General features: G+C 40.7%; 1 protein-coding gene and 1 pseudogene across 2 annotated transcripts in view; one reads left to right on the top strand and one right to left on the bottom strand.

Annotated features, from left to right (window-relative positions):
• TCAF1 (TRPM8 channel associated factor 1) overlaps positions 1-12,706 on the bottom strand; it is a 41,674-nt gene extending 28,968 nt beyond the window's left edge. The window contains exon 1 of one of the 2 annotated variants that reach the window (XM_037163821.2): positions 12,545-12,706. The gene's annotated coding sequence lies outside the window, so the exon portion shown is untranslated. Of the gene's footprint in view, positions 1-204; positions 365-12,544 lie in introns of those variants that run through there. The other variant, XM_053671813.1, reaches the window with a different exon arrangement.
• On the top strand, positions 1-26,418 carry LOC119062749 (olfactory receptor-like protein OLF3; annotated as a pseudogene).
• The last annotated feature ends 325 nt before the right edge of the window (positions 26,419-26,743 follow it).

Genomic DNA, 26,743 nt, shown 5'->3' on the forward strand with positions numbered 1-26,743 from the left:
ATGGAGAAACCGCAGGCAACCTTTGAAAGACGTGCGCCTCCCCAGGCCGAAGCGGTCTCAGGCCCCAAACCCGACCCCGCGGCCCGCAGCGCCCCCTGCCCAGTGCCGGCCCAGACTCCCCGTCTGCCATCCGGGACCATTGCACTGGGTCGCTGTGCCCCAGGCCTGCTCCGGTTCCAGAAACCATCGCTGAACAAGACTCACCGGCTGTCCAGCAGTTTCCACACCGGGCTCCTCCCGAGGGGGACGGGCCTCCGCTGGAGAGACGTGACAAGGAAAAGGGACAGACCCCCGGGTATTTGGAAATTAGTGGTGGTGTTGGTAGGACCCCGCAGGGGGAGGTGGTTTGCTGTGCAGATTAGGGGGAGGAGGGGGCCGGGAGCTGATTGGCAGCCGCGGCAGTGGGGGCGGGGCCTGGACGCCCCCACCTTCGCAGACAGCAGAGGCCGGGCTTTGTGTCAGGTTTTGCACGAAATCTAGGACGGGCTCGCTGGCGCCTGCACGGAGGGCGCGGCAGGGCAATTTGTTGAAAAATCAACCCGTGAGACTATTTTCCAACAAGGGAGTGACTGATGAAGTATGATAAATCTTTATGTAAAGTAATGCACAACTATTTGCAAGAACGAGTTAAATCTCTGTATTTGCCAGAAGCTAGGCTATATTTATACATCATAATTTAAGTAAACATTTAAGGTGGTGGTAAAACGGGCAGTTTGCATTTTTGTACAAAAATGCAAAATATATTTTATGTACTCATGTAAATATACAAAGCATTTGAAAAACAGACATCAAATTATTAGAATCAGTACTTCAGACAGGAAAGAGTAGCTTACTTTTAAGTATTTTCTTCATATATCTCCTAAAACTTTTAATGGTATTATTTTAATGTATTATTTTGTGATAAAAACAAATTCAATCAACTAAAAATAGAGAAGTACCCTTGCTCAGACAGCTGGTAGTGACCATGCTATAAATACGATTTCTCCCTCTGTGTGGGTTTCTTGAGCTTTGTTCCTAGTTCTGACTCACTTTGACCGAGTAAGAATAGAATCCAGCACCGACATTTGAGCCAGGTCCTGCCTTGAATCTGTGTCTGCTCATCTAGTTTTGAGAGCTCAACTTCAGGACCTGGGGGGAAACCACTTGTTCCTTTTTATGGTTGGCCCCAAAGCCCTGAATGATTGGTGTGGTTGCTGGACATTCTCTGGTTTCCTCCCCCCCCCCTCCCAGCTCTGGCCTCTGTGCCCTGGGCACCTAAGGAGGTCCCTATGCCCAGGCCAAATGGGCCCTAGGCAGAGATCATTAAAAGGCTTTCTCCTGACCACAAACCAGTGTCCAGGCGGACCTTGCACGGGAATGTGGATTCAGTGGTAAAGGGGATGGAGTACCACATCCTGTAATTACTTCAGGGTTTCATTACAATTCTTCAAAGTGGAGGAAGCATAAGCCAAGAGTTGGGTGTGTTTTTTTGTGGGTTTTTTTGTCTTCTTTCGATTCTCCACTTCATGTGGCCATAAACAGGTGCTCCATAATGTCCACTTGATGGATTTGGAGGACAGAATAGATGTACAGTATGTGGGCTGAGGAAGGCAAGCCTAGGATCACTCCGCAAAAACAAACAAAAAGCAAACAAAAAACAAACAGCAACTTGATGTAGACAACTGATTAAGGTACAGATTTCCCGTATTGTAAATTTTCTTCTCTTTGCTTTTCATTTTGTTCCTTAGCCATTTTGTTTTCTTTCTATATCTCCCCAGATTTCAGCAGGGTTTATCCTCTCTTCTCTGTTTCAGACTTCACATTACTAACTCAATTTTAAATTCTATATTCTGCCCTGGCTGGTATGGCTCAGTGGATTGAGTGCCAGCCTGGGAACCGAAAGGTTGCCACTTCAATTCCCAGTCAGGGCACAATCCTGGGTTGTGGCCAGGTCCCCAGTGCCCGGGGCAGGAGGGGGCAGTGCAGGGCACGAGAGGTGGCCACACCTCAAGGTTTCTCTCCCTTTCCTTCTCCCTCCCTTCTCCTTTCTAAAAATAAATAAATGAAATCTTAAAAAAATAAATCCTATATCCTTCCCTATTTCTAATTCCTCTAGAGTTTCTGGTTTTCTTTCCAGTTTTTGCCCTGAGTAATAGAGACTTCGATGAAATCATTAAAGTACTGAAATAACTCTTGAGGTATTAAGTTCTGTAAATACGCAGTAATGTAGGAATGAATGCACAATTTATTAAAATCCCATACTACAAAACCTTATGAGGTTCTTCAAAGAGTGAGCTCATCATACCTGAAGAATGATTTCAATCTATATTGTCCATGAAAAGTTTTTGATTCTACTTTTTAATGTTTACCTGACAGAAAAAATAAAGCCATATTTGGGGACTTCAGGAAGTGAGAAGGATTGACCAGTAATTTTTTTCTTTAGACGTTTTGTACTTTTTAAACATTATAAAAGTCATCTTAAAATAATAAATAAAATAGGGCCACTCAGTAATGCTACCCTTAGGTATCTATCCGGTAGAAATGCAGACAGGTGCCGCGAAAAGATGTGCACCGCAGTGCTCCAAGCAGCGCCATGCACACGGTCCAACACCGGACGCGACCCAGGTACGGCCCTCCCCGCTTTCCACTTATAATGCCACCCCGGTGCCACCTTCTAATACAAGATTCTTAAACATTTTATTCTCAGACCAACAAATACTGGGGGGTTATTATAAAAGATCTGCTTTGCAGAAATTCTAAAGGATGTATCACAAGAAGAAATGAAATAGTCTTTGATAATGTGAGATGTCGGACAAAAGAGCAAGAGACTTCCAGTTCTGGCGCTGAGACAATACCTTGGCTGAAACAACCCTCCTGCTGAACACAGCAGTGGAAGTTGGACAAGACACAGGGAACAATGGAAGACTCTGAAAAGCCAACAAAACAAGCAGAACTTGAAAAGCTTAGATCCTGAGCCAAGGCAAATAGGATTGAAGTGCTACTCCTACTATGGCCTTTTCCTTCAGGGCATTTTCCAGTGCCCAGTGCAGGGTAACGGTGATGAGGCCAAAGGGAAAGTGTCAGTTTTACACACTTCAAACCACCAGAACTCAGCAAAACTTCAGAGAAGAAGAAATCTCAGAGACGTGAATCTGAACATCTATGTCCAAATTCCCCTTAAGTCACTGGCTGACTCCACAGCTATGCAGGTTCTGGGAGACTCTCCCTCCACCCTCACCTCTAAAAACCACAGGAAAAAAAAGGCTAAAATCCAATAACAATTGAGCAGACATTTCAACAGCTGCACTGTCCGGGGATAAGGCAGTGGAAGTCATCTCCTACCAAAGTAAATGATTCTTCCCAACGCACTTTGCTTTCTGTTGAGATACAAGAAATTCCACTGCCTGTGAATAAGAATGACGCCTTAGGAGTAAGGACTATTTTCTTGGATGAAGGAAAAACCTAAAACAGACCAGTTCTAAGAAAGCTTTAAACTAGCCCTTGATAGTATGAAATTAATCTGCTGGTACTTTATCTGTCCCCCATCCCTGAAAAAATTTCTGTTTGTAAAAATAACAACAGCAACCTGTAACTTTTCATTGCCAATGTCCTGCATCCAGTGAAAAATTTAGAGGGAGGCTAAAAATCAGGCTACATTGCCAAGAACTCAGGAAAACAACAGACAGCAGAAACAGACTCGCAGATGGTTCAGAAATCCAAGTTGTTACCGGCGACTGGCTTTATCACAGCTGTGAACGATAAGTTCCTGTAGGACAGAGACAAGGCTGGAGGATTTCAGGATGGGTGTAAAACTCATGAGAGAGTAAAATGGAAACTAAAAAAATAATAATCGTTATCAGGAATTCGATAGTTGACTTAAATAGCATATTAGACACAAATGACCAGAGAATGGGTGAAGTGTCACAACGTTGAATAGAAAATACTTCACGACGACACAGGGAAGAAATCATGATGCACAAAGAGATGAAAGGAGGTAAAATACAAAGGCCATAACAGAACACTAAGACACAAAAGGAGGTTATGAATCATGTGTATTAGGGTCCCAGAAGAGGAGAGGGAGAGCGATACAGAAGCAATATATTATCAATTCATGACTGAAAATTCCCTGAAAGAGATGAAAAACATCAAAACTCAAATAGAAAAACCTCTACATTCCCTAAGTAGATTAAAAACAAAAGGAAACTACAGTAGGCGCATCGCAGTCAAACTGCTAAAAAGCAGATTCAGGGAGGAAATTGAAAATCAGCCAGACATGAAAGACCTTTCCATTCGGAGGCACAATAATATCGCTGACTTTTCACAAGAAATGATGGAAACCCAAACACAATGGAATGGATTTAAAAAAGAAAGATAAAACCTGCCAACCTAAATTTCTGTGCACAGGAGAAATGAATGCCAAAAAATACTAATTAATTATAGACAGAAGCTGAGAGAATTTGTGGGCAATACAAAAAGGAGTTCCTTGAGATTAAGGAGAAGTATTCCAGATAGGAGCCCATAACCACATGAAAGCACGGAGAATACTGAAAAGAGTAAATGCACGGGCAAGTAGGTTAATATTGACTGCGTATATACACACATATAATGTCTTATGGGCCATAAGATCATACCAAAATAAAATAAAATATATAATAATAACAGCCTAGCTGCAAGATGAGGATTAATAAAGATTTTTTAAAGTTATTGCATTCTTTGAACCTTACCCATACTCTGATACAAAGACAGAGGATACTACTAAAGAAAATTATAGGCCAACATCTGTGATGAACACAGATGTAAAAATCCTCAACAAATATTACCAGACTGAATTAAACAGTACATGAAAGGACCATAGATCGTGATTAAGTGAGATTCATTCCAGAAATGCAAGGGAGATTCAATATCTGCAAACCAACAAATGTGTTATATACTACATGAGCAAAATGAAGGATAAAATCATATAATCATCTCAGTAGATCCAGAAAGAGAGTTGGAACATATACAACAATTTTTTTATGATAAAAATCCTCAACAAACTAGATATACAGGAAATATATCCCAGTATAATAAAGGCCATATATTACGAACCAACAGTTGACATCAGACTCAGGGATGAAAAGCTGAAAGCTTTTCCTAAAAGATCAGGGACAAAAGGCCCACTCTCATCACTTCTTTTCGACATTGTACTTGAAGTTCTACCCAGAGCAATTAGGCAAGAAAAAGAAATAAAAGGCATCCAAATGGAAAGGAAGAAGTTAAATGGTCTCTGAATATGACATCATCTTGTATACTGAAAATCCTAAAGACTCCACCAAAAATCTTGCAAGAACTAACAAACAAATCAGTATGATTACAGAATACAAAATTAACATAAAGAATCAGTTGGGTTTCCATACACTAACAACAAAGTATTAAAACGAAAATTAAGAAAACAATGCTATTTATAATAGAGTCAATTACAATAAAATACTTAGAAATTTAACCAAGGAGGTAAAAGATCTGTGCACTGAAAACTATAAAACACTGATAAAACAAATTGAAGACACAAATAAATTTAAAATATTCTGCGTTCATGAGTTAGTTGAATTAATAATGTTAAAATGTCTACCCTACCCAAAGCAATCTGCAGATTCAATGCAAAAAATCCAATGGCATTTTCCACAAAAATAGAAAAAAAATCCTAAAATTCATATGGAACCACGAAAGAATTCAAATAGCCTAGGAAAACTTAAGAATAAAATTTGAGGCCTCACAGCACCTGTTTTCAAACAATACAACAAAGCTATAACAATCAAAAACAGTATAGCCTTTGCATAAAAACAGACTTATAGCCCTGGCTGGTGTGGCTCAGTCAATTGAGTGCCAGCCTAAGAACCAAAATTCACTAGTTTGATTCCCAGTCAGGGCCCATACCTAGGTTGTGAGCCAGGTATCCAGTTGGGGGCGTGCAAGAGGCAACCAACTGATGTATCTCTCACTTATGGATATTTCTCTGCCTCTCTTTCTCCCTCTCTTCCCCTCTCTCCAAAAATAAATAAATAAATAAAATCTTTTAAAAAACTCAGACTTATAGACCAGTGAAACAGAATAGAGAGCCCAGAACTAAACTCACACATATATTTTCAGCTGATCTTTAACAAAAGTGTGAAGAACACACAATGGGGAAAGGGTAGTCTCTTCAATAAATGCTGTTGGAATTACTAGATATCCACATGCAGAAAAATGCATTTGGGCTCTTACCTCACTGTGTAAAAACCAACCCAAAAATTCATTAAAGACTACAGAAGAAAACAGAGAGAAAAGTTTCTTGATGTTGATCTGGACAATAAAATTTTTGCATATGACCCTAAAACAAGCAACAAAAGCAAAAGTAAACAAGTGGGACTATATCTGGTTTAGTAAACTAAACTAAAAAGCATCTGCACATCAAAGGAAACCCTCAACAGAATGACGGGGACAACCTACAGAATGGGAGGAAATATTTGCAAACCATAAATCTGATAAGGGGTTAACATCCAAAGTATACAAGGAACTCAAACAATTCAATGGCAACAAAACAAATAACCCAACTACGAAATGAGTAGTGGACCTGAATAGACATTTCTCAAAAGAACACATATAGACAACCAAGAGACACACGCAAAGGTCCTCAAATCCATTCGTCATCTGGGAAATGCAAATTTAAAGCATGAGATACCTCACAGCGGCCAGAAGAGCCAGTATCAGAAACCCAAGTGGTAATAACTGTTGGTGAGGATGTGGAGAAATGAGAGCCCTTGGCAATGCTGGTGTGCCTGCACATTTAACAGTCGTAGAAAACGGTACATATAGAGGTTCCTCAAAAGGTTAAAAGTAGAACCACATTATCCAGCAATGCTACCTGTGAGTATATATTCATATGAAATAAATCAGGACCTGGAAGAAAGACCTGGACATCCATATTTACTGCAGCATTATTCATAGATATGGAAACAACCTATGTGTCTATCAATCGAATGGATTAAGAAATTGCGGTACATACATACAGTGGAATTTATTTAGCTATAATAAAGAAGGAAATCCTGCCATCTGCAACAAGATGGATGAAACTTGAAGACATTATGCTAAGTTTCAGAGTAATTCAGACAGAAAAAGGCAAATACTACATGACCACAATTATATGTGGAATCTGAAAGTCAAACTCATAAAAGCAGAGAATGGCATCACAGTTATTAGGAGCTAGGGAGTAGGGAAAATGCAGAAATATTGGTCAAAGTTTGCAAAGTTTCAGATAGGTAAGATGAATCATTCTGAATATCTAATATATAGATAGTATAGTGACTACAGTTAATAATACTGCATTATTGTGCATTTCAAATTTGCTAACAGAGTACATCTCAATTGTTCTCACCAAAGAAGGGGTAAACTGCAAAGTGACCAATATGTTAGTTAGCTTGATTGTGGTAATCATTTCACAATGTGGACATATATCTAAAGATCACATTGCACACTATATATATTTTTATTTGTCAATTATATGAGTTAAGTATGTTATATAACTAGAATAATCCTAAAACATTCAACCTAAAACATTACAACAGGTAACTTCCAAGTAAGAGGAGGAGTAAAATGGGGAAGCAAATAAGGAGAAAAAAGGGAGGAAGAAAAAGAGAGATATAGCAGAAAAATAAAAAGCAAATAATAAAATGGTAAAAATAAATCTAATTGTATTACTAACTACAATAAATTTTACAACTAAATTATTCAATGACACATTATAAATGATCCAGCAATAATTAAAAAACCCAGGATTGAAAAAATACAGATAAGTTTCTTGACATATATACCTAAAACACAGATTTAGAAAGATTTAAAGTCAGAGGATGATGTAAATCAAGGAAACCTTAGTTTAATTCTGACCAAATTAAGAATTTAAAACGAAAGGAGTTCATTGGTAGCCATAATATTGTATCCCTATATTATGATAAAATTTTCAATTTACTCCAATTCACTAATAATATAGCCTCAAAATATATAAGGTAAAAACATACAGATCTATAGTGAGAAATTTCAAAATCAACCATTATAGTGACAGATTTTAATATACTTCTCTTTTGTAATTGGTTATTCAAGCAGATTAAAAATTGGTGAAGATATGGCAGATCTGGACTGCATAATTAACACACTTGTTCTAAAGGTACATGTGCCTGGCTGGTGTGGCTCAGTGGATTGAGCCTGGGCATGTGAACCAAAGGGTCACCAGTTTGATTCCCAGTCAGGGCACATGCCTAGGTTGCAGGCCAGGTCCCCAGTAGGGGGTGGTGAAAGGCAACCACACATTGATGTTTCTTTCCCTTTTTTTCCCCTTCTCTTCCCCTCTCTCTAAAAATAAATAAATAAATTTCAAAAGGTATATATAGGTCATATAATTAGAGACTACAAATTATCTTCAAGTAGACAAATAAACTGACCATATGCTAGGTTATAGAACTACCTTCAATAAATCGAAAGAATTGGTATCATATATTCTCTGATTACATTATAAATTAGTTAGGCAACACTTACTATGAGATAAAAGAATCTTTAGGTAAGTGACTGGAAATTAAAATATTTGCTTCTTAAAAATTCATAGTTAAATAAGAAACCATAATGGGAATTATAAATAATTAAAGCTATGTAATAGCAAAACACTTATGTAAACACTCATGACATATACCAAAAAAGTGACACCAATTTATAGCCTGAAGATCTTTTATAAGAAAGAAAAGCTCAAAAGTAATAAGCTAAGCATATACTTAGCTTATTTATTGAAAATAAATAACAAAAAATTCAAAGATAGGAAGAAATCATAAAATAAATAACAACCAATAAAAATAGACTTTTTTTGTATGTGAAAGAGCTAATAAAGTAGTACAAGTTCTGACAAAATTAATCAAAACAGAGAGAGAAACATATACACATTAATAATGAGAATGCAGTCATAATACTAGATGAGGGAAATATATAAACATGTAACAAGATATCATGAACACCTTTGTTCTATTTTGAATGTGTATTTATATGAAATGGTTAACATCTATGAAAATACAATTTATAAAAATTGACTCCATAAGAAAACCTAAACAGTCCTATAATCCTTACAGTGATTGAACCAGTAAGTTTAATATCTTCTGACAAAATAATCTCAAAGTGCTGAGGGCTTTGCTTGTGGTTTGAGCAAATATTCAGACCAGATAATTCCAATCTTGCGCAGATTTTTCCAGAGAATAATAATAGTGTGAATACTACCCATCTTATGAGATGATATCATCAGCAGATAAGGTTAGTACCAAAAAGGATAATTACAGGCCAATGTGAACTCACATATATGTGCAAATATATAACGCTTATCTTTATATCTATACATAAAAGTTTTCATATATTAACCATATAGCATTTATTCCAGGGGTGTAAAATTGACTTAACATTAAAAATTGAATACTATAGTCTACCATATTAACACATTTAAAGAAAAATTATTTTAAAAAATCAATAACTATAGGAGCAATCCATAAAACATTGCATAATAAAAGTATAAAAGTGCTTACCATAAAAAGAACTGAACCTTCTTATCATGGGACAAAGTTACAAAATAACCATAGTAAATGCAACATTTAAATTTGATATAGTGAAATCTTCCTCTTTATTATCTTAAGGATAAAACAGAATGCCCTACTCTACTTTTGTTTACATTACACTGGAGGTGCTAGCCAATGCAGTAAGACAATAAAAGAAAAAAGAAATTAAAGTTGTAAGTATTGAAAAGGAAGAAACAAACTCATTATTTTCAGATGATATTATGACCACTTGTGTAGCAAATCTGAAAGATTCTAGGTAAATTTAGAATTATTAATGGAGTTTATTAAGTTTGATGTATAATCAATATATAAAAGGCAATTGCTTTTCTACAGACCAGCAACAAAAAGCTAAAAAATGCGATTTTTATAAAAGAAAACATTTATGGCAATATAATAATTTACTTAGGTGAATAAGTTTAACAAAAAAAAAGGAAAGCAATGAAAAATGTTACAAAACCTTAAAGTAGGCTAAATAAATAGCATTATACACCAAGTTCATAGGTGGAAAGATTCAACATCTTAAAGAGGTCATTTCTCCTCAAATTGACGTATAGAATTAATTTAGTATCAACCAGAATTCTAGCAGGTTTGTGTGTTTGTTTCTTGTTTTGTTGTTTAAATATTTATATGGAGGATCGAAGATCCAAAACTGCTAAAAACAGTCCAGAAGAAGAATAAAGAGGCGGGAAAATCTTTCCTTCTAGGTTGTAAGACTTATTATAAAACTCTAGCAGTTAAAAATAATTTAAGATTGGTGCAGAGTTAGACAAACAGGCAATAAGAGAGCAGTGCACTCAAAACCAATTCTCGCATATATGAAAACGAGATTCATGCAGATCACTGGTGATGGGACAATCGCCCACATACAATAAAAACGGTAACAATCAAACTCCACGTAGATTAAGACTGATTGCCAAATGCAAAACGATAAAAGCTGTTAGAGGAAAACACAGTCAAATTAATTGACTACCTTGAGAAAACAATTTTCTCAAATGAGACAAACTATAAAAGAAAGAGTCCTGGTCACTTAAAAATTCAAGACTTAGTTCATGGAAAGAGACAGAAAGAAAAGCTAAGCATCAATTAAAAGCAGATAATTGCAGCACATATAGCTAACAAGGGATTGATTAGCATTCAGTTTTTATAAAGAAAGCATCCCAGTGCTTGCTTGGACAGCACATACACTAAAATGTATATATCCTAGAATGAGTCAAAATAAGAAATAGCAACCCAATATGAAAATGAGAACAAACAACCCAGAATTATCAGAGAGAAAGCACCATCACTTTTCAACAAGTAAAAAGACGGTCAGCTTCATTACTTAGCAGAGAAATGCTAATCAAAATCCCAAGGGAACGCTACCTCCGTCCTGCTTGGGTGGCTAAAAATGAAATTTCATAATGCGAAGTTATGCCAAGTATGTGGAGCTACAAGTATGTAGGAATTCTCATGTCTTGCTAGAGGGGGTGCAGAATGGCTCAACATTTTGAAAACAGCTCAGAAATAACCTCATGAAGATGAACATGCACAAATCTTTAAACTCAGGAATTCGACACTGGTGTATACTCCAGGGTAACGCCTGCCCATGTGAACCAGAAGTCGTGCACAAGAATGCTAGAGGACAGCGTTATTTGTTAGTCACGCCTGTAGTAGGTAGTCTTTAGCGGGGGTCCCCAATTATTCCTGCCTTTGGGTATTCCTCTTGTGTAATAACCTCTTCCCCTTGAGTGTGAGCTGAATCTAGTGATTCACTTCTAATGAACAGATGGCCAACTGATGGGGTGTCACTTTTGAGATTAGGTTACGTCCGTATACATAGGACCATGTGGCAAAAACAAAACAAAAAAAAAAAAAAAACCTGATGTGTAAACTAAGGGCTACTTGATTGAACACCATCACTAGAATACCTGACAGTGGATCTTATGGCTGAGGTATCTTGGTTAAGACCACTAGGGACCACGCCAGATTTCACCAAGCTTCTCAAAACAGCCTGCAGTTTTAAAACTTATGGATTGCTTATTTCTGGAATTTTTTCTTTGATATTTTCAGACCATGGTTGACCACGGGTAACTGAAACCTCGGAACTGCAGTTAAGGCGAACTACTGGATTGAAATGATATCAACTGGCAAATAAATAGCTTGGAGTGTAAAAGGATGGATGGTCAACCAGACAGATACTATGTCCTTTAAGTTTATTTAGACCTGCTCTTCTTCCGGTAGTTTCTGTGATTGTCCCATCAGTAAATCTCTTATACTTAAGGTCTTCTCCCTCCGTTGCAGGTTGAGTCAACGCAGAGGCCAGCTTAGGGCGCTGTTTACTGGGTAACTTACCTGAAGGCCAAATACATTCCAGACTAAACATTCCACAGGATTCCCTGCACCCACTCTCAGCACCAGCCCTCCTCCCACTCGCCCCTTGCACCTCCCTCCCCCGCCGCAGATGGTCTGGGGCCTCACGTACAGCGCAGGGGTAGGAGAGGACTTTAACCTTGGGGGAGGGAGGGAGGGCTCTGCAGAAGCAGACTACAACCCTCAATTCAAGAGTGAGTCCCAGATGACTTCGCCTCCGTGCTTTCTCTGAGCTCAAATCACAATAGCTTTTGCAGAGCGCAACGCCACCCCCACCAATAAACAAACAAACAAACAAACAAATAATAAGATTACAAGAAAAGAGTGGGTCTGAGCCTCCTGATGAGCCAGGGTGAATAACGATGAGGCAAGAAAGAAAGACTGAGCTACAGGGAGACACCAGAGTAGGATCCCAGAGGTAAACAGCAAGGAATGCTGCGTGGAACACGCCTGCCACCGCCCATCCGAGACACGCAGAGGCCCCACACAAAGTCCCCACCCCTGCCGACCCCACAAACGGACACAGAGCCTCCCGGGCTTTCACCACACCTCCCCCTCCCCCGCCCAGGCCACCTCCAAGCGGCTCTCGGTCCAGAATTATCGCTGACCCCCCAACTCACCGTTTGCCCCGTGGATCCCTGCAGCGGGTTCGGGGGCAGAGAGGACTGGTTAGGAGGAGGCGGCGGCGGTTCCCCAGGGGAAAGAGCTTCTCAGCAGAGAAGGGACTGGGCGTTGGACCAAACCTAGGACGTGGAAAACTGCAGGGGGAAGGGGAGGCGAGGTGGGCGAAGTTCTGGGAGCTGATTGGCGACCTCGCCTGTGGGGGGAGGAGCCAGGCCTGCCACCCAGGGATTGCAGAGGGCCCCCTTTGTGTCCGTTTCAGCAGGAAGATGCGGCCCCTAAATCCAGTACGGAGACACTGGCGCCCTCCGCGAGAGTGAGGCAGGCAGTTGTGGGAAACTAAACCCGTGAGGCTATTTACGAATAAGTGAGAGGTCGCCAAACGATGATACAATTTTTTTTTTGTATAAGATTACGCACAAACATTGCCAAGGAGGAGTAAAAAAATCTGTGGCTCCTAGGTATACTTTTTCATTAAAAGAACCAAGTTGTATTAAAATGGAGCGTATGATTACATTCTTATGAGAAGATCGCGTATCGCTTGTATAAGGGCAGGGCTAAGCGTGAAGAATTGGCTATTGATACCGATCTTCATAACTAAAGAATTGTAAATATCACATATATTGTTTTATGATTTATGTAAAACAGGAGGGGATTAAAATGTCTACCAACCAATAAATAGGTGACAAATATTAAACGCGAGGGAGAGAAAAGGTGTGGCTGTTACTTGGAAGGCACTGTGGCACCCTCTGCTCACCCGCTGGGAAGCGCATGCACTTCCTTTGGCCGTGGCAGCAAAGGCCCCCAAACTTAGTGGCTTGAAACAACAGGCTTATTGTCTTTGTTCTCGTAGAGTTCTGTAGGTCAGAAGTCCAGCCAGCGTCTGGCTGGCTGACATCAAGGTTTAGGCAGGGCCGTGCGCATTCTGCAGTTTCCAGGGGAGAATCCATCTCCTTGCCTCTCCCAGCTGCTTTGGCTTGGGGCACCTTGACCCGAGCCAACAATCTCATCAGCCTCAACGCCAGCTGTCTCTTCCTGTGAGCCTCTGCCTCTGCTGCCACGTCTCATTCTCTGCTTCTCCCCTCTCACTTATTTTTTAGCAAGTTTAACCTGTTCGTTACCTTTCCATCCTGGATCTAATAGGCCGTCCTCAATTCTAAATCCCACTTCCGCTTTTATGCTCATTTTCCTTGGGTCTTTCTGTTCATCTTCTGTCTTCTGCACGGTTCATCTTCACCCCCCAGATAGTTTAGTTCTTTACAGGTAGAAAGTGTAGTGGGTGGAACACCTTATCAATAGCACACTTGCCACTGTCCTACTGCCCCTTAAAAGTCAGGTGCTTTTTTAGAGTTGTTGAAATACATGAGACAATAGGTGAGAAAGGACATTTGAAACTCTCAGAGGCTGCCGGTACTAGGTTGCCAGTACTAGGTTCCCAGTCTGCATGGGCTGCCCTCTCCCCACTTCCCTCCGTAAGCCCTCACCCAGGCTCTGTTTTCCTCCCCAGTTCCAGAGCCAGTCCACAAAGTGCAGGTCTATGACATCAGGGGAGGAGGGGCGAGGGGCCTAGGGTGAGAGGAAGCAGCTGGGAGAGGACAGGAACTGAGCAAAATGGCCTGGCCCCTACTGGCAGGGAATTTGCTGGCTGAGGTCTGTCCTCTGCATTTGCTTGCAGGGTGGAGGAGGTCTGCAGTCTGTTCTGGCCCTGGCTCCTCCCAACCCCCCCCCACACACATAACACACATGACACATGCATGCACATGGAACAAAGCCTAGGGGACTTCCCAGCATCCTGGCTTCCTGGGTTTTGTACTGACAGCACTGGAGCCTTAAGTGGGCATCTGAATGTCAAGGTCATGCTCATCTCTGCCTGTGCTAACCCTTTCTGCCGCCTGCATGTCAGTATTCCATTTTTTATGAAGGAAGAGATGGGATGATATGTTTTTGCCCTGAAACTGTGACCAAATACACAGGGAGAACAAGACCAACTAAAAATGGTGGGTTCTGGGGGTGCGTCTGAGAGAGAATAGGGAGGGCAGGGGTGTGTCCTTGTTCCCAGTTTCTGAGAAGAAGAGGGATATGGTAAGAGAGATATCAGCTGTCTTGGCAGAGAGAATGAGAAAGAGGAAGTGCTCACGCCAAGGAGCCCCAGTCTTTTAGGAACACTCAGTCTGCAGTCCCTAAACCCCCACAGGTTTCCCCAGACACCCCACTCAACCTCTCAAACTTGCCCAGGCATTGGCTTTGCCTTTCACCCTCAAAGGATTTGTAGTCAGAAACCATCCCTCTGTGCCTGGGAGGCTGGGTTGCTGATTTCTAGAAACCTGAAAAACGAACCCCCATGTTTGCCCTCCAATCTCAGGCCAGGCCTTGCAGGTGGTTCTGAGGGAGATTAGACTTTGGCAGGGAAGTGAGTGAAGGGCAAAAAGATTTTGAGAGCAAAGCAGATGAGGGAGAAAGAGCAGTGGTTGAACAAAAAAGTGGACCCTCTGGTCAGTAAGAGGATTCTTCTGCCTTTAAACTGGGACATTGCCCTCAGACTTTAACAGAATATTAGTTCTTCCTAGGTCTTTAACCTGTTGGCCTTCAGACTGGATTTACGACATCAGCTCTCCTGAGTCTCCAAGTTGCCAGCTCAGCTTTGTTGACCCTAAAAAACAAACAAAATCCAGCCAGTTATTTTACCAATAAAAATGTTTTTGTTAAAGAATGACAGAGAAATTGGAATTCAGGACATGCCATCTATGGCAAACCATAGGCAAGTCCAGGGAACAAAGAATCAGAAAGTTACTTTACAGAGAAAAAAGGGGAGTTAGAAGGACCTGGTGTGGTGCTCAGTAGGCTACAGTATCTTCCCAATACATCAAGGTTGCAGTCTCTGGTCAGGGTGCATGCAGGAATCAACTGTTGGGAACCAACCTGCATGGTTTCAGAAGCTGTAACCCACCATTGCAAAGGCTGAGTAAAGAGACCTTGGGACTATAAGCCACTAAGGAGACAAAGCTTATCTTCCTGGCAAGGGCGCTATCTCTGCCCCCTTTTACTTCACCTTGCTTAGCTCTGGGCAGATGACTGGTTAGCCAATGATGGGTAAGATTCCTCAAGAGAGGGACGACCTAAGACAGGCACAATTGAGAAGGGGCCCTCAGGGAAGGACTTGGGGTTATAAAAAAGGGGGTGATGGACCCTCACCCCTTGGCTTTAACATAGCCTGAGTCCTCATTCTGTCTGCAAGAAGTCTCCTAATCTCTTGGTTGCCTTACTTCACCTGCCTGATTTAAGCCTGAAACAATGCCAGAGGTGGGTGCAGCCTTGTGCTGGAAAGGGTGGGTTCCCTGGGAAGATCAGGCCTAAGAAAGAATGCATAAAATTCTGTGAAACCTGCTTTGCTAAGACCCTCAGTTTTCTGATAAGGGTCCAAGCATGAAATGAGTTTGTTTCTCAAAATTTGTGGCCCTTTAGCTAAATGACCCAGACTCTGAATAAGCTCTCATTGTTCTTTGAATGTTATCTGTTGTTTGATCACTACTGCCTGACAATGACTGATGAGATTTACCTGTACTCCTATGCAAATTGACCCAATAAAAGCCCATTGAGGAACAGCTGATGACCCTTCTCCTCCGAGAGATTGGCCACCTCTTCTCTCCAGGCTGATCTTGTCTTGGTAGACTTATTCTCATCCGTGGTAGATGGGAGGGGGGCTCTGTGGGCTGAGCACCCCCACAGTTAACCAATGAGTACACACATGAATGAGTGGAACTGTGAGTCGAAGTTTCTGTCTCTGTCTGTTTCTTCCTCTCTCTTTCTCCCCTCTCTCTCATCAATAGAAACAAAAATGAATCGACCAGTGAAGGCATAAAGGTGGAATAGCAAATCAATGTTTCTCTCTCTTTCTCTCTCTCCCCTCTTCTTCCTCTTTCTCTAAAATCTGTATATACATGTATACATACACATATTTTTTAAAGAAGCAGCTGTTATCAATAATGTCCATTATAGGAAAACAGGAGGTAGAAGTGTAGTGGCTTCCCATTGGCAGAGTCACTGCAGTTTCTCATTGGCTGGGTCTGTTGCTAGGCAAGGACAAAAGTTCCTGTTGCTGGAGTAGTAAAGGAAGTTTCTTGCTGTCCGAGCAGCCTGTGAGGTTGGTGAGTGGCAATGCCAGAGAGCTCCCCATTCAGAGCTTCTGGACCCCATGTAAAGTGAGGTCAAGTTTGGAGACTTGCTGGCCTGCATAATTGTGTGAGCCAACTCCTTATAGAAAATCTCTACGTATCTATGAGTCACTGATCTGTCTATTTCTCTATCTACCCTAATGGTTTTCTCTGGAGAACCCCAAGGGGGGGTTTCTCGTACACCCCCCTAGGTTATTCACTTGGAATATTCATTGGAATATCAGGTTGTTGGGAAATTATAATACAATTTTGATTTTCAAAAGAAGAGGAGTTGATGGGAAGGTGCAGAGGAGGTGGGACAGTGAAGGTGGATGAGAGGAGAAGTTGCATCAATACTTGCCATCACAAGAGGAGACTGCTCCCAGGTTTGGATCCCTTGTGTCTGAGTGCTGGGCACCAATCCCCACCCTCTGTCCCCCCAGCTTGTGTGCTCGGCTCTAGGGGCTGTGTAGTGGAAAGAATAGGTGGAAGGTAGAGAACTTGGGGACTTCTGCCTGTGCTCTGTCATTAATTCTTAGTGTCATGCTGAGAAATTCTTTTTCTTCTCCGGAGCTCAGTTTTCATGTCATGGAAGAAAAAGCAGCATATGAGAACTGTGAAACTCTGACATGAGAAGTAAGGCACAAGAGTAACATCAGTGTGGTAAAGCAGAAACAGGTAATCAACTATGAAAAGTGTTGCCTCCTTTGGAACCACCGTGTCTCTGACTCACAGAGCTTCCTAGGTTTCACACATTCACAAAGACCTGCCATTGCACCCACAGGCACCTTCAGGACAGCTTCACTCTTGCCCACCCCAGAAACTCTCTGTCCATCTGCTCTCTTATCCATGATGCCAAATTTCAGAAAGTCTGAGAGGTAAAAACTTCCTCATTTGTGCTATGATGTCAGCTCAGAACATGCTTACAAGGAGATTTCGCTTCAGAGAAGTGATGAAGAGATAAACAGTTTGGAGGTTTAGAAAGTAGGAAAAGAGAGCAAAAGGAGAATTATCATTCATAGAAATCTGTCTTCTTTCTTCTGGATTTTTCTGGAGGGTCGGAAGGGCCAGAGCTTTGCTTTGGAGGCTGATTCAATAGCTTGCAGGGCTCATATGCTTGGAAAATTCATGGCTTCAAGTGAAAAGAAATTATAAAATCATTAAACATTTTTTTAGTTTTGTTAAAACATACTTTTTACTTCCTTTTAAAGGATCAAGTGCTTCTGTAAGTACTGGTTCTGACACAGCTTTCTCAAGGGAGTGTCTCAGACATTCTGCACAGCTGGAAATTCTAGTTCCAGCCTGTTTTTTAAAACAGTCACCAAGGGGCTCTTAGGTAAAGAAGCATAAAGGAGAAGGAAGGGGGTTGTTTTTCATTAAAATAACTTTAAAAAGTACAATCTAAAATGCTGAGCTGCCTTCTAGGAATGGAAAGAATTAGCCACAGGCATGGGTTTGCCAATGCATTAGGAGCACCATGCCCTTACACGCCACCTGAGCTTCTTTCCCATCCTGGTCCAGCTGGGTGGGGCAAGGAGAAGGCATTGCCTTTAGGCAAATTAGTTAAACACACACACAACAAATCTGTTCTTTCAGTGAGTTTCAAATGCCAAACAAGACAAATGGACTATTACAGCAGCAGAAGGCAGGCAGCTTAGAAGGGCTGTCTAGTGAGACCATTGGTATCAGAAAACCCTGAAGCATCTTTGCTAATTATCCATGTGGTTCACTAAATTCCAAGGACCTACTCTTACCTTAGCGCTAACTGGGGGTATGGCTTAGGGGCTGGAGTGAGGGAGGGTTGATATCTTTAAGTTTTCAGGATTAGTTGAAGGCCTCCTTCTGTAACAAGAGAACTGAAGGATATCCAAGAGAAAAATGCCCAACAATTAAAACCTAAATTTAAGATTTTTCTATAAAGAGTTTAAACATAAAGGTAGAAAGATTAAAAATAAATTCCCCATTATGACAAGATCCAAGAAAACTACTCTTAAACATTTTCCTTTTAAAATCTCTATTTTAAAAAACATAGCTGCAAATTGGGCTTAATCAAACAATGAAATCATTCAACAATTAAAAAAAAACTTGTTATTTTGCAATAATTATAGATTCACAGGAAGTTGCAAAGAATGCACAGAAAATTCCTGTGTCCCCCTGACTTAGTTGTCCCTAATGGTAGCACATCTTGCATAATTAGTTGTGTAATATCACAACCAGGAAGCAGATGCTGGTGCAATCCACAGAGCTTATTCAGATTTCACCAGTTTTGTTTTTTTAAAAGATTTTATGTATTGTCAGAGAGACGGGAAGGGAGGGAGAAAGAGGAGAGAAACATCAGTGTGAGAGAGAAACATTGATAGGTTGCTTCTCTAGGGACGGAACCCGTAACCCAGGCATGTGCCCAGATTGGAAACTGAACCAGTGACCTTTTGGTTTGCAGGATGATGCCCAGCCAACTGAGCCACACTGGTCAGAGAGAGATTTCACCAGTTTTACAAGCACTCATTTCTGTGCATGTATACATGCTTCTCTGCTGCCTTATCACATATGTAGATCTGTGTAAGCAGCACAATCAGGATACAGAACAGTTCCACCACCACAAGGCCCACACACACCCTCACAACATAGGGCTATAACTTTGGCCCACCTATAACCGAAGTCAACAGGACCTTTACAGAGGCACTCTCCATGACCAGCATTGACAATCTTGTTATCTCTCCCACTCCTCAGAGCCCCCTCCCCACTTACACCAAATGAACTCCTGCTTAGATTCTAGGTATTAGCTCACAGGCCCATTTCGGCGGAGGGGGGGGGGGAGAACTTCCCTGGTGCCCATTAGGTGGATGTGTAGTTTGCATATTATGGCTTTTTCATTTCGTCGTCTGTGATTATGGTAGGTTGATTTAAGGTCTATAGATGCACTTTCACAAGCTTCTGTTCTCAGACAAATTAGGAGCTAAAATTGAATCTGTTAATTTTAGAAGTGTTTGCATATGATGTGAAAATGATTTGTAAACATCGGAAGAATACAACTTTTTAGATACATCTCTCATAGGAGTGCTAGGGTGTAAAATTTGTGGACATCATTGGTTGCTAATTGTAGAGGCTTTTGAGAAGTGTTTTAAATTTCAAGGAACTTTAAGCCAGAGATGGTCAGAAAAACCCGTATGGCCAGGAGAAAGGAGATGTATCTCACTCCTTTAAAAAAGAACTAGAAAAACAAAAGGTCATTAGGACTGTAAAGAACTAGTCATATGATTTTTAGGAATGGCATGCTTTTGCAAATCTATAGAAGCTTCCCTCTGGGTTTCAGGTGATTGGGACAAAAAAATTGAGGAAATTGAGAGGGAAATGCTAAGAATTGCCCCAGAGAATAAAGGTAGCTAGAAAAGCAAACCAAAATACATCTTTACAATTAGTTCTAAATACTTAAGCTAGGAAAACTGACCCTGGAAGGGACAGAGGGCTGGCCTTGAAAACCATCCAGAGATGCAATCACTTACAGACAGCTTGAAGTACTTATTCCTGATTATCTTTGGTGAGTCATGCTTTTACAGGACAAAGCTGTCGTCTTGGTGCAAAGCAGGTCATTGCAGGAGAGTGAGCTTGGGGTTGGTGCCTTGAAATATCAGGGCTAATTTTTGCAAGCATTCTTCAAGGTCTCTTTTCTGTAACTATAGCTTGGATGAAATGTTTTAAAGAGAAGTCAGGTAAACAAACAAAAAGAAACATCTTTTTAATTATATTATGACAATTAAACAGAGAAATGCAAAGAAGAAAAAAAAGCAATCATTCTACCACTCTGATATTTACCATATTTCCAGATGATCATCCAGTGGTCATTGTTGCCAACTTTGGCTAAGTTAAACAGAAAACACCTTTATTAGGGAGTACAAGAAAACTCACAGACTCAGCGAATCGGGCTGACCAGGGTTCTGAAACATGGTCAGAAATCACTTCGCAGCCTGGTTCCATCAGGATCCACCACTGCAGTCTTTCCCTGGCCCAGACAGTGAGCTTGTTCTGCACCTACCCCTGGAGCGTTGCTGTCTCTACTGATTCTGGAAACCAGACTCACCACTGCCTCCAGTGCCAGCCTCACCACATTTAATTCTGGGAGGCCTCTCCTGCTGTGCATCTCTAGTCTTTGTACCAAATTCTGGTACGAAAGCACCTGAGTGACAGAGGGTAGGTCACAAACCTGGTCCCTTCTGCAAGGGATGCTGAGAACATTTTAGCCTCTCCTGAGTGGGGATACTCCAAACATAGAAGGAGGATTCAGATGGTGGGTAGAAAAAAAAAACGTGAGAGATATCACTTACATTTTACATCTTTGGCTACCCCAAATCACCATATTCTCTTCTTCCCATGTTAACAACTCCTCTCCTTGAAAAGCTCTCATCTAACACAATGCACAACTAGAATGCACCAGCTGCCTTCTCAGATGGGCCAAAAATGCATTCATGTCTAAGACCAGAAGTTCTGGATAAACTCTGTTCTTTCTCAGAATGTCAAAGTCCTGTCCGGATAGTCTATAACTTGTGGATTAATGTGAAAACTATGCCACTGTGAACATACCCTGTCTTGAATGGTAGGAGAAAGGAAATGAAGGGAAAAAATTGTCTAAAATGAAAATACACACCAGGGCACACCAAGGAAGAAACTATTTAAAAGATGCTACATAGCATAGCCTTGTTTCTGTGACTGGTCACATGGTCACAGTGTTTGTGACTTCTCTACTGCCCACCCCATGATTCTTTTGTTCTCACCCAGCTTCACAGCTTGTTTGGGCTCTTCACTCAAAGGGCTGTTCATACCTTCACTCTGAGAGAGCAGAAATTTTGAGATTGGGCATTAGGAATGAGAAACACATATTATGTGCTTCAGAGTCTATCTGTTAAATTTGTTTTTCTCTTTTTCAATTGTGTAGACCTTATTTTATTTCAGGGTAGCATTTGCTCAGTAAGTGCCAGTAAGTTACATTTCTGTGGGAACCTGTAAATTGCTTTGGGTAGTATGGACATTTAATGATGTTAATTCTTTCCACCCATGAACCTGGTATATGTTTTCATCTATTTGTATCTTTGATTTCTTTCCTCAAGGTCTTATAATTTTGAGTATGAGTCTTTTACCTTCTTGGTTAAATTTATTCATAGGTATTTTTTGTTTAAATTATGTATGAGATTGTTTTCTTAATTTCTCTTTCTGATAATTCATTATTGGTATATAAAAATGCAACTGATTTCTTATTATTTTGTATTCTATAACTATTGAATTCATGTATTGGTTCTAGTGGGGTTTTTTGGTGGAATCTTCAGAGTTCTCTCTATAGTGTCATGTCATATGCAAAAAATGACAGTTTTACTTCTTCCTTCCTTATTTGGGTGCCTGTTACTTTTTTTCTTGTCTGATTGCTATGGCTATAACTTCCAATACTACGTTGAATAAAAGTGGTAAGAATGGACATCCCAGTCTTGTTTCTGATGTTAAGGAAAACACTTGTAGCTTTTTCCCATTGACTATAATGTTAGTTGCGGGTTTATCATATGAGGTCTGTCCAGAAAAATTTCAGCCATTGTTAATATAATGAGAATGTAACATCAATGAGACATCACTGTCACCTGGCAGCCAAGGAGAGTGGACTGGAACGCACATGCGTGAACAATGATGACTTCACTGTACTAGTCAGTGGGGGTGGTAGAGCTGTTAAGTGAGCACATGCACTGTGTGGCCATTGCATTCAAAATAACTGAGTGAGTAGAACAACAAATCTGCATCAATTTTGCATTAAGCTTGAACATTTCTCTGCAGAAACTATTCAGATGACTCCAAAGGCTTTTAGGGATGATGCTATGAGTGCAGTGCAAGTAAAAAAGTGTGGCAAAAATTCTTAAAAGATAGTTGAGAATCTGTTGAAAAAGATCCATGTTCTGGAAGGCCTGCAACAAGCAGAACACCTGAGAATGTTAAACATGTATGGGCTGCAATCAACAAAGATCAGTAACTGACAATAAAAAAAACTAGAAGCTGATCTGGGGGTTCTAAAAACTATTGTGTCTGAGATTTTGACACAAGATCTTGACATGAAACGTGTTGTGGCAAAATTTGTTCCATGGCTTCTGCATTGATGTTACGATGGTGTGATGTTTGGGAAACATTCATTAAGCTGTTTAAGAAAGCATCAGGACTCTTGGAGAGAAGCCTAGGAGATAAATGTAGAATTGAGAGTGAACTATTTAATATATGGAATTGATAACAATCCCTAGAGTAGAGATATATCCTTAGAGGAAAAGCTGTAGAAAGAAAAGTACAACTTCTGAGAGCAGAATCTGAGAAAATACTCATAGTAATGGAGCAAAGAATTTGAAATTTAAAATAATTATCCAAGGGTGTAGGCAAAGAAAATCAAGACAGAAGAGCATCATAGAATTTAGAGTTTGAAGGAACAAATAGTTATATTGGTTAAACAATAATTAAAGAACTAAAGTAGAATACATGTCTCTGAATTGGATGATTAGAAAGCCACAATGACCTTTAAGAGTATAATTTCCATAGATTAAAGAAGACACCGAGATTCCCACGGTTTAAGGGATGAATTCTATGAGTAAATAAACTCAGCAGGTGGCCACCAATCATTTGACAATTCTGGTTGTAAAAGGAGAAGAGAATTAGAATGTTAATTATATAACAAGGATAGTCTCTCCAATTTGGGTTTGTATATATTCTTTATAATGAGGGAAGATGATCAGTCAGGGTCTCGACAGGGTTAGGATGGTAGAAGGGGGATAAATGAAGGGATAAGATGCTGAACATGAGTAAGAGCTTGAAATGAGAGGTCAGACAGTTACCATCACTAAGTAATGTACACCTGCCCTGATTCAGTCACTAGGAGCGCGTTGATTTTTTCAGTGACCCTTTCAGTTGGCCAGTATTATCTATATTTTGTGGATTAAAAAATATGAAGCTTTGAGAGGTTAAGTAGCTTGCTCTAGATTTTAGGAAGCAAAAGAGAATAGATTTAAAGCGAGAAATGATAGGACCTGAAGGTGATATGTGACACTATCACTCACTGGTAATGAGACAAGGGCTGTAGCAGAGAGAAGTGTCAGGTGCGTAAGTGAATCAAGGGCTGGCATGCTCTCCAGGCAGCTTGCACAGGGCACCGGAGAAACAAATGCCATGTCAGCAATCTGTTCTGAGTCTTTTTCCTTTACTTGAGCATTATGAACAAAGAGGTGTACCATTCACCTTTGAAATCACAGCGTCTAGCAAAGATGACCCTAAGATAGGTGCTAAATTCATGGAAAGTGAAATGTCTACTTCTGGTGCAACAGAAGTGAAAGGTTGTGTTTACTTTTCCTCCTGCTACACAGGAAAACCTTAGCAGCCATTTTAATACTATATTTTCTACTGAGATCATAGGCAAGCGCTAGAGTTGTGGAAAAATAACAACAGCAAGTCACAACAAGTAAATGGAATGGTACAACAATAAAAAGAAAAAGATAAAATCATCCTGCCTCCCTCTCATGCTAAAGGCTGGAAGATGGCAAATTCTCAGAAAGACCCATTCTTCCCTAGATCCCCCAGGCATCAAAGCCACGTTTTTAGACTTCTGGTGTATTAACGGGTTTGCTTTCTTTTTGTTGATGTCTGAAGTTGTGGCGGGACATGAGAAGAAAGCACATTTGTTCCTCTGTCTCTCCCATGCTGCAACTGATACCCACACCACTGAAGTCCTATTTACTGCAACAGTTCATAAAGTACTCTCCTTATAAGTTGCTTAGTTTGAGTTTAAATATATATGTAAGTTACGCAACATTATTCCATTTTGTATGTAAAAGTTTAAATCTTTAACCCAGTCACACATCTGGTAAATCATAGAAGGAAGATCCATAGTCAGCTTTTTAATTCCAGAACCTTCCATAAGACAGCAGCCTTATTTACAGTATACATCTGTCTTTTCCAAATCTCCCCCCCCTGCATAAATTGGCATAGTACATACATGTAGGGCAGTTCTTAAACTTTGAACAATATTTTTCATCACTGTTTATCACTTTCCCTTCCATTGTCAACTACTATCACCTACTGCTCTGGAAACGGAGGTAAGATAGAGTTTCCAAAAATGCACTGTGTTATCTCCTGGATTTAACTGACTCCCTGGGACCACATCATGTTCTTGTGAAGGGCAAGAGTAGAGTAGATGTAATAAATATACACACCAAACCTTATGTTGGCCCATAAATGATCTAAAACCTTTACGTCTCACAGGTCATATAAAATATGCATTCTTTTTTTTTAGTAAATTTTTTAAAAATTTTATTTAGTTATTTTTCAAGTACAGTTTTTTGTCTATTTTTCCCATCCCAGCCTCCCCCGCCCCTTGCTCCCCACCTCCCTCCCATTTCCACCCCCCTTAGTTCTCATCCCTGTGTCCTTCCTATTTGTTCCTCCAAATCCCTCCCCCTTTTCCCCCTTAACTTCCCTTCCTTCTCCCCTCTGGTCACTATCCCCTTTTTCTCTATTTCAGTGTCTTTGTTTTTTTGTTTTTTGTTTTTTTTTCTGCTTGCTTGTTTGTTTTGTTGTTTAGCTTCCTGTTAAAGGTGAGATCATATGGTATTTGTCTTTCAGCACCTGGCCTATTTCACTCAGCATAATGCTTTCCAGTTCCATCCATAGAATTTCCAGTTCCAACATAGAACTTGTTGCTACTCTGCTGCATAGAATTCCATTGTGTATATGTACCACAGTTTTTTGATCCTGACATTTCTAATGGAAACAGACAAACAGAGTAGATGAGAGGATTTATTCTCCTCAGCCTGTCCAGAAACTGGGACACTCAGCTGTCTCTTTTTGTCCTGTTTGTAGTCATGTACCTGGTGACAGTGCTGGGGAACTTCCTCGTTGTCCTTCTGATCAGACTGGACAGCCGACTCCACACTCCCATGTACTTCTTTCTCACCAACCTCTCCCTGGTTGACGTCTCTTATGCCACAAGCATCAGCCCCCAGATGTTGGTTCATTTTCTTACTGAACAGAAAGTGATTCCCTATGTGAGCTGTGCAGCACAGTTATTCTTCTCCCTGGGATTGGGTGGCATTGAGTTTGTTCTACTGGTGGTGATGGCCTATGACCACTATGTGGCTGTGTGTGACCCCCTGAGGTATTCAGTCATCATGCATGGAGGGCTCTGTACTAGGCTGGCCATCAGCTCCTGGGTCAGTGGCTCTGTTAACTCTGTCATGCTGACTGCAATCACCTTTCAGCTGCCCATGTGCTCAAATAAGTTTATTGATCACATATCCTGTGAACTCCTAGCTGTGGTCAGACTGGCCTGTGTGGACACCTCCTCTAATGAGATTGCAATCATGGTTTCTGCCATCGTCCTGCTGGTGTCCCCATTCTGCCTGGTTCTCTTGTCCTACATCAAGATCATCACCACCATCCTACAGATCAGGTCCACAGAGGGCAGAAAGAAAGCCTTCCAAACCTGTGCCTCTCACCTCTCAGTGGTGGTCCTGTGCTATGGCATGGCCATTGTCACTTATATCCGGCCCCACTCCAGTCCCTCTGTCCTTCAGGAGAAGTTGATCTCTCTCTTTTATGCCATTTTGACACCCATGCTGAACCCCATGATTTACAGTCTAAGGAATAAGGAGGTGAAGGGGGCCTGGCAGAAACTCTTAGGACAATTATCTGGATTAAAGTCAAAACTGTCAACTTGATGACTCATGAACATCAGTTAGAGAAAAGGACTTTAACTCAGACATGACAGGCATCAACTGCATCACCATGGCAATCAGGAAGAAGATGATAGAAATGTCTGATGTTGTGGGGAGGAGGCTGACTGGTTGGGTTGGGGTGATGTGGGATATTTTTAGGTCCCAGGAGCATGTTCAGTGAAGTTAAGCACTGCTGTACCAGAACTTCCCACACTGAATTTAGCTTCATATGGCCTGAGAGTGATTTAAAAAAAATTGCTGTTTTGATTTGTTACATACTTTATAATCATGGGCCTTGTTGTGGATCTTAATTTGGACCTCTGGTTCT

This window comes from Artibeus jamaicensis, unplaced genomic scaffold, assembly GCF_021234435.1.
Source record: "Artibeus jamaicensis isolate MK-2021 breed Jamaican fruit bat unplaced genomic scaffold, CSHL_Jam_final contig_704, whole genome shotgun sequence".
NCBI lineage: Eukaryota > Metazoa > Chordata > Mammalia > Chiroptera > Phyllostomidae > Artibeus > Artibeus jamaicensis.